Raw genomic sequence first — 8,962 nt, forward strand, 5'->3', positions numbered from 1 at the left:
TGAGCGAGCAAAATGGGCCAAATGAGGAACCGTTGAAGTGAACAAGCCCGCCGGTCTGTCCGATCTCAGTAAAGGAATGTGGCGGAAGCGTAAAGGAATGTAACTCGTGCACCCTTTCACCCCTTTCTAATGCTACAAAAAAAAAAAAAAAAAAAAAAAACGCCGAGGTACATTCATTTTCGATGGTAATTAAAAAAATTGAATATTCCACAACTATCCATGTTGGAATAACAACCTTTTTTGTGTGTGGTACTAGCGATAAAGTGGACTTATACACATTGGCTACTGTGGGTCGGCAATGTTTTACCACACATCCATTCGGAGGGTAGATTGCACAGCAACATAAGTATTTTTTCTGAATTTTTAACTACTTTCTGTTTCACACATTATAAGTCAGTAGAAGTGTTTAGTATTGCCTTTTACTATGCATTTCAACTAGGATTCACACATTGACGTTGGCCTTTACATTCTGAGGAAGCGAGCATTGGACCATCCTAAAGTTTTTGGAGATCGGTGGACAATTGCTGACTATTTTTTCTGGGTAAGTTTTATGTTGTTATTCTTACCCTCGATTCCGTTTACTTTTGTTCCTAATACGAATACATTGTGATTTACAAATAGGTGGACATGTCTTTTGTTTTTGTTTTATGTGCGAAGATCTTTATTTTTGTTGCAATGCATTGGTCTAGGAAAAATTGAAAAACGAAGTTGCGGATTTTGAGAACACCAAACCAATGGTTGAGGCCAAGGGGAAGCCAAAAGCGAAAGATGCTCCTGTTTTTATGCCTTCGAGGCACTTGATCAATATCGTGTTAGGCATTGCAGGTGTTACGCCACACGAGCGTCTATGGGAGGAAGTTGACGAAGTATTTATCCTATGTCACGTGAACGGTGACCACTGATTATTGGATCATATCCACCTTGTATGTCGCACCATCATGACTTATGATTCACATTTCTCGAGGTCACGGTGGCCAAAAATTAAGAAAGAACTTGCACATCTCTGTTTTGCAATTCCCGCTCTTCTGAAGGTGATGGGATTCGAGAAGGCACGGCCTGATTTGAACCTAACCCAGAGAGCGATGGATAAATAGTTTATGTGAGATAGTGCGTTTTTGTGAAGTCATATCTAGACAACATTTATCTGACTATATTTTTTTGTTAAATTTTGCAATTTAAGTTACGTACACTTTGCGATTTATTTGTTTAAATGTTATCGTAATTTTAGTGCTTAACGGATCAATGTTTGTCTTACTATGTGCATGTTTTTGTAATTTTAGTACTTAGCGGATCGGTGTTTGATCGCTTCCACCAACTCGTCTCTTATATTTTCGCCTCTTGGAAGTTTTTTCTCGTCTATGAAGACATTGACGCCTTCTCTCTTTAATGTAGAGGTTGTCGGTGAAGGTCCGGCGCGTGTCTTCACCTCTGAAGCTCAGGAGCACGTCATCTTCCCATTGTTTTGAAGGGGAAGCTTCAAGGGCTGCCCTTGTTCAAGTCAACTCAACAAAAATGACAAAATAAAAGATAAAGTGAATAATACCATGATTGAAGGGGAAGCTTCAAGGGCTGCCCGGCGTCGTACCGTATTTGGATTGTTTTGAAGAGGAATCTTCCAGAGTTCATGATCGGGAGTGGTTGCGTTTTTATTAGAGTAAGGAAAACTAATAAAAAGAGCTTGAAAACTTTGAGTTTTAACAAAAATGACAAAATAAAAGGTAAAGTGAATAGTACCATGATAGACTTTTAGTGTAAAAATGTGGTTTTTCGTTAAAATGAACAGTATCAGGAGCTTTTCGTTAAAGTTCCTTTTAGAATAAGGATCATATCTGGATCCTCTTTGTGAGGATCCTAAGGATCCTTAAATCGTGTCTGTTCATCGTACATTGTGCGATCAGAAATTATTTTAAATACTTTTATTTAAAATTAAAGATGAACAATACATGACAAAAACTGATCGCACGATATACAATGAACGGATACAATTTGAGGATCCCCGAGATCCTCACAAAGAGAATCCGGAGAGAATCCTCTTTCGTGTTTTTATAACGAGTAAGGTCGTTATAAAATCTTGAGTTTTTGCCCCGAATTTGCCATTAGGACACCAATATAAACCCGTCACATGAGAAGCTGAAGAAGGGTATATTTGCTCAAGGAAATGTACATGTCCTTTTCATATCCTCCCGCAGCAAGTTCTTGCAATTTTAATAAACTTACTGCATTTAAAAAAAAAATTGATTGTACTAACTTATGCAACATCAATTTTGTTGAATGCTGCTTGTCGTCCAGCCCATTACTGCACGTTACTAGAATAACATGTTTGACGAAGTTGAGCCTTCTACGCAAGCAACACCGCAGCAAGAATACAAAGGTTTTGCAGATGTTGACGATGACTCCGGGGTGACTCCTTCATCGAAAGGCAAAGGGAAGGCGGATATGAGACACCAAGGGAAGCGAGTGTTGCCATCAACTTCCAATTTAGTGGTTCGTACATAGATCCGCGTACATTCAGTTTGAATTTTTTTTATTCTTATATTTTCTTATAACTTGTTGCCCTAATTCGTCCAATTATTCTAATAATGAGGCTTATTTGAACAAAATGCGACCAAAATGGTCAACTCCCTCAAAAATTCAACAAAAAGTTTCATATAGAGACATGTACATTTCATTTTTATTACCTTCAAGCGTAATAAGTCATATGTCACTCAATAGCACTCCTCTTCATTTGGAAGTGAGAGATTTTAGGTTTGAATCTCGTAGATGGTGAATTCAATACCAAATTAAGTTGTCAATTATGTGATTTAATTGAACTCCTTATTCCTTTAGTGTAAAAATACCGACGTACTAATCTCAGCCATTCAACAACATCCAAGGCTCAATAAACAGGGCCTAGAGGTAACTCATCATTAGAGAAAATACTTCATTTGTAATAGCCCAGGCAACATCAATGCGAAACTAATTTTGGATGAGACGGAAAACTGCATTTTTATGTCTGCTTGCCATAACAGGTAAAAACGGAAATAGCCCAACTCCAACCCATTGGGCCTCACTTTGTCTTTGTCTTTTTTATTCAAAGACTTCGTAGAATCTTTTATCGATATTTCATTAATAATTGAATATACGTACGACGGACTTGGGTTTATTCTATCCCTACAAATCCTCGAGATGTGCCTCACTCTACGGTCCTCGAGACGATTCTTGCCTTGTTGGTTATGCCTACGCATGGTACTTATCCGACCCCTACAAGGCGCGCTCTCAAATGGGTTATGTCTTTACCATTGGACGCACCACAATATCTTAGATGTCAACCAATCAAACCTTAGTTGCCACCTTTTTGAACCATGATGAAATTCTCGCCTTGCATAAAGCTACTCAGAAATGCTTCTAGCTAAGAGCAGTTGTGGAACACATTCGAAGCACCTATGGACTTTCTTCTGTCGTTAACGTTTCTACAACGATCTTTGAAGATAATGCAGCATGTATCGAACACCTTAAGAAGGGATACATCAAGGGAGACAACACCTAGCACATTGTGACAAAGTTCTTTTTCTCTCATCAGCAACAAGATCATCAAAAGATTAAAGTCAAGCAAAAATCCATTCCTAGGACAATCTGACCAATCTCTTCACCAAATCTTTGTCGAATACGACATTTCAAAAGCTTGTTCAAGGAATTGGTATGCATAAACTTTCCGAGTTGTAGCATTGTTAGTTCTCTTTGGAATTATGTTAAACTCAGGGAGAGTATCCTGAAGTATACTCGCTTGATTTTAATGTACTATTTTTCCCTACGACTTGGAGCATTTTTTCCACTAGGTTTTGCTACTTTACTTGGTTTTATTGAAGCACCAATCCTGGGCTAATCATACCCTTGTGTACATCCTACTATCTTCTTTGAGGAAAATGTCCTCCAACATCCGAACCGCTTCAAGGTCTTTGACTTTAGTTGATTAGAGAGAAGATTATTCTAACGAATTCTTGAAAATGAACTTGGTGGTGAGAAAGAGAATGCAAGAGCAAGTTAATCTTAAGGTAGAATCTCAATGAAATAAGAAACTGCTGTCAATTCACTTAACACTAAAACACCATCACCATCAACCCTACAAACACCAAGTTAGCATTGCCAAAATACGATCTGTTCATTGAGTTCACCATCACCACTGATATATAGCAAGCATCAGCAGCCCTCATGCTTAGATCATCCATTTATTTGTCCCTCTAATATTTCGCTCCACTAATCACATTTCTTCTCGGAAAAAAAGACAAGAAAATGGATTTCTCACATATATACAAAATATTGTGCTGTTATCGAATTACCTTCCCTTACACGAAATCACATTTCCATCACAGATAGTGAAATAACAATATAACCCCCAAGTCCAAAAATTCAAAACTCTTGAAAGAAACCATATTCACATCCAAAATTTTGAATTATTGGATACAGATAAGATTAAGGTTATTTCATAGTTTTCACTAGTATAACCACAAAAAACAAAATAACTCAATGCCAATATATGTTACATAAACGAACAAACTCACATGCTAAATAGTAAAGCAAAATATGATGCAATAACATATAAATGCGGGAACTAAGAACGATAGAAAGATTATCTGCTCATGCAACCACAATGACGATCTTGATCATGCCACCGTGGCCTTCTGGTTCCTTCACAATGACCATAGCATTTCTCTATTTTTATGTGATATATGTTTCCGATTGCTAGGTTTACTTGCCTTGCACAGTAATACAAATTTAAAAAGCAATAAGATATTCTGTATTACATAGAAATCCTAAATACAATTTACTATTGATATTTAAACACCCAAAGTCTCATCAAGGATAATACTTCAAGTGATAAATAAATACTTGAGAGTATATATTCCTTTTCCTTTTTGCCCTCTCACTATATGGCTTATTACATTTTTTTAGTACATTGGTATTTTTACACTAAAGAGAGGAAGAGTTCAACTAAGCTACACAATGAACAACCTAATTTGGTATGAAATTCGTCATCCACAAAATTCAAACCTGAAACCTCTAACTTCCAAATGAAGAGGAGTGCTACTGAGTGACATATGACTTATTACGCTTGAAGATAATAAAAATAAAATGTACATGTCTCTATATGAAACTTTTTGTTGAATTTTTGAGGGAGTTGACCATTTTGGTCGCATTTTGTTCAAATAAGCCACATTATTAGAATAATTGGACGAATTAGGGCAACAAGTTATAAGAAAATATAAGAATAAAAAAAAATTCAAGTTTATTAAAATTTTAGAGCGCAAAATGGAATAGACTTGCTCGACAGTCGACGAGAGAGGGTGGGCTCTTTGTAGGTCGTGTTATACCAATTGGACCATACTAATATACATACCGATCCACTTACTAACCTTCTTTTCTATGGCCGGCCCACTTGGGCAATGACTTGTTATGCATAAATTATGAGGCGTTGTAAGTATTCTACCAATGTGATAGTGTAAATCCTAAATAGATTAGGACTGTTTGGTGGGCTAGTTGAGATTGGTTGTGATCAATTTAAATGAACTTGAGTCTAGTCCCTTGTTTGTTGTGTCAAATGTTAGATGGACAAAACTGTAAATGATTGGATTATGCATCTACAATTGTTTGGGCCCAAAATATTGGTTTGGGCCGAGTATAGAATCATTCTCAGCCCGGCAGAATTTATTTATAAAATCCTAGGGGTCGTCTTGGTCATGGGCCGTGTGGTTAGGGTTGTTTGAATCCTAGTAGGAAAAGGAACGGCCTGGATAAGGAAGAGGCGGGAAGAAGTCTGCAGTTAGTAGAAATCCTGGCGTGGTAAAGAGTCTCGGCGAGATAAGGATACTAATAACCTGGAAGTGAATCCGGCTTGATAAAGGACTGGGTTCAAAGTCATAGTGAAAATATGACTGGTCGAGATGATGTTTGATTAGAAGAAGAAGTCCTAATCCGAGTAAGGTTCTAACTCGACCTAGAAAGTACCTAATGCTATAAGTAGAGGGGGATGTGCATTGTTCAAGCCCTCTCCAATTCAACACACAACTGCCCTGCACAAATTCTCTCAACAACCTTGAGATTTTTTCCTTTTCTTTTCCGTCGACACACCTTCAGTTTGGATAAACAGCACTGTGGAGGCAACCAGTGATATCTTCAGTCGGCATAGATAACACTGTCACCGTAGAACCAGCCGGTCTCGCAGCATCTTCAGTCGGCATAGATAGCACTACGTCGAGGGTGACTGGTTACCTATCCAAGTCTCGGTCGAGAAAGATTTTCGAATCCTTGTTGGTCGAGGTCATCTCATTAGCCTTCTCGGCGAAGTGAGGTGTTACAGTTTATCAGGCTCGACGCATTGCACGCCGAGTTAGTTTATGATTGGATACTCTCAAGTGGGATTTAGAGTTCGGCATTCAGACAACCGAACCACGTTTATCATTAAGACATATATCCGTTTTGAGTATTTATGCCCTTACACTTTGGTGTCGATTCGGCGTGAGTTTACTCTGACGAATACCATCATTGTGACCGAATCCGACGACGACGATTTGTGAACTTCGTAAGAATAGTAGCCTTGTCTTCAGGTTCGAGAACCCAAGAGGCTGAGACGTGTTCCTTCCTCGGTCGCAATCGCGAGACACAGAAGTCAGCGGCGCACCCAACGCAACATCAACAAATTTTACTCCTCGGCCGAGCTCGGCCGACGAGTTGGCACGCCCCACATTCACCGAATGACGTAGTTAGCTTATAGATTACTCGGCTTGCGCGCCACGTAGGCTTGGTAGTTTTTAGGGTCAACATTTTGGCACACCCGATGGGACCCAGTGCTAAACTACGAAGTTCATGCCAATTGAAACGGGATCGGTAAAAAAGAAAACAGCTATGGGAAAATCAACAACTGATTTGCCAATTCAGAACATAGGACAAAGTATGCCACATGCGCAGAATCCCCTTAGCGCCGTGATACCTGAGTCTACAAGCGCGACTCGCCAAGAAAGGGAAGTTAATATCGGCGGTCAGCTTCGCAGTCTAGAAATCCCTAACAGAAACACCTGCGTTCTCAATGAAGGGATAGTGGAGGATTGTGACGAGGATGGTGGTGAAGGCTCTGATCCACCAACAAGATTGTTTCTTCGAAGGCGACTTGACGAGAAGTCTTAGACGGTTGAACAGACTCTTAGTCAAGGAATCGATAAACTGCATGACGTGATACGCAGTACCAGTGAGACACAAACCAGATTGCTAGAAATACTGGTTAGTAAGGTCAGCAACGGCAGGTCTTTTGATCTTTCCCAGTACTTGCCACCAAGAAATAATTTGTTACCAATTGTACAGGCCGAGTCAATCCCTGCTCGGCTCAAACCAATTGACTTGGAAAAAGGAGGAGGATCGAATAGTAGGTCAGACAGATCCGACCAGATAGTAGAAGCAACACCCGTTGATATGACCGAGGTTCAGCAGATGATCGATTCGGCCATGAAAAAAGGGCCAAAGTTCCCTAAATTTATCCATCCGTATCTAGCTTATGTGGAAACATTCGAATACTCTAAAGGTTTCAAAATCCCATATTTTAGCCTTTTTGCCGGTGAAGCATCCCTGTCTTCGTTGGAACATGTGGCTCGTTTCACCGTGCAATGCGGAGATGTTAATAGTGACTTTCATAAGATACGGCTGTTCAACTTTTCGTTGACCGGCTCAGCATTTGCCTGGTATATCAACCTCCCTCCTAATTCCATCCAAAGTTGGGAGGAGTTGGTCGAGAAATTTCACGAGCAGTTCTATCGCCCAGGGATAGAAATGTCAGTTTCTTCATTATCAAGGATGGCTCAAGCATCTGATGAGTCACCAATGGATTATCTTACCAGATTCAAATCGGCCAGGAATTGGTGCCGAGTGCCTATACCCGAAGTCGAATTTGTCAGACTTGCTTTGAAAGGCCTCGATGTGGAATACAAAAAGAAATTCTTGGGGGCAAACTTTCGAGATATGTATGAATTAGCCCATCATGTCGAGCAATATGACTATTTGCTCTGAGAGGAGAAGATCTCGAAATCCCCATCCCGAGGGACGATTTACAAAAATCCCACAGTCAATTATGCTTCGACCGAAGGCGAAGAATCTCAGTACGTCAGCGTGGACGCAGCCGAGATAGTAATAGATAAACCATACATTTGCAAGGCGTTGACTCAAATTAATTCCAAGGATGCCAAAATTCGCTCGGCCACGGAAGGAACAGCGAAAACTTCAAAAGTTTACACCTTTGATTTTACAAAGGTCGAAGCAATTTTTGATCAATTGCTATCAGCGAAGATCATCAAACTTCTGCCAGGGCATAACATTCCCACGGCCGAAGAGCTTAAAGGAAAGACATATTGTAAATATCATAACTTGACCAAGCATGCCATAAATAATTGTGTCATATTTCGTGATGATATCCAGAGCTGAATTGACAAAGGCAAGTTAAAATTTCCTGAAAAACGCATGACGGTCGATACGGACCCATTCCCTTTGGCAACAGTTGGCATGGTAGACGCCCGTTTGCCCAAAAGCAAAGGGAAAGAGAAGATCGAGCTTGCCCTAGTGCAACACATCCTAAAGAAAAATTCTCAGCCTCGACTCAAGATTGATCTATTTTCCAATGCACTACCTACCGAATTCTCAAGATCGGCCATAGTTCAATCCATGTCAGACTCCAGCGATGAAGAAAATGGCGGGCCGGTAGTCTTGTGCAGCAATTATAAAGCACGCGTTATCTTAACCGAGCCCAAGGAGAAATTGCCTCAGACGCCAACGCCTCGGCAACAGTCGGCGATCTCAACAACACCTTCAAAATAACCAAGTGAAGGCCAGCGTGTCAAAGTATTCGAAAGGCTCGGCCCTAAGCAACAGACGGGTGGCTCTACCTCGGTCAGACGGCACCTTGATTTCGACGCACCATTTTATAACGAGGAGTATTATTCACGTA

The 8,962-nt window shown here is 40.0% G+C and overlaps 1 long non-coding RNA gene across 1 annotated transcript; it reads left to right on the forward strand.

Annotated features, from left to right (window-relative positions):
- The first annotated feature begins 723 nt into the window (after positions 1-723).
- On the forward strand, positions 724-2,497 carry LOC126617294 (uncharacterized). The gene is made up of 3 exons (XR_007621321.1): positions 724-1,099; positions 1,393-1,654; positions 2,290-2,497. It is a non-coding gene; the product is annotated as an uncharacterized LOC126617294 (long non-coding RNA).
- The last annotated feature ends 6,465 nt before the right edge of the window (positions 2,498-8,962 follow it).

This window comes from Malus sylvestris, chromosome 3 (genome assembly GCF_916048215.2).
Source record: "Malus sylvestris chromosome 3, drMalSylv7.2, whole genome shotgun sequence".
NCBI lineage: Eukaryota > Viridiplantae > Streptophyta > Magnoliopsida > Rosales > Rosaceae > Malus > Malus sylvestris.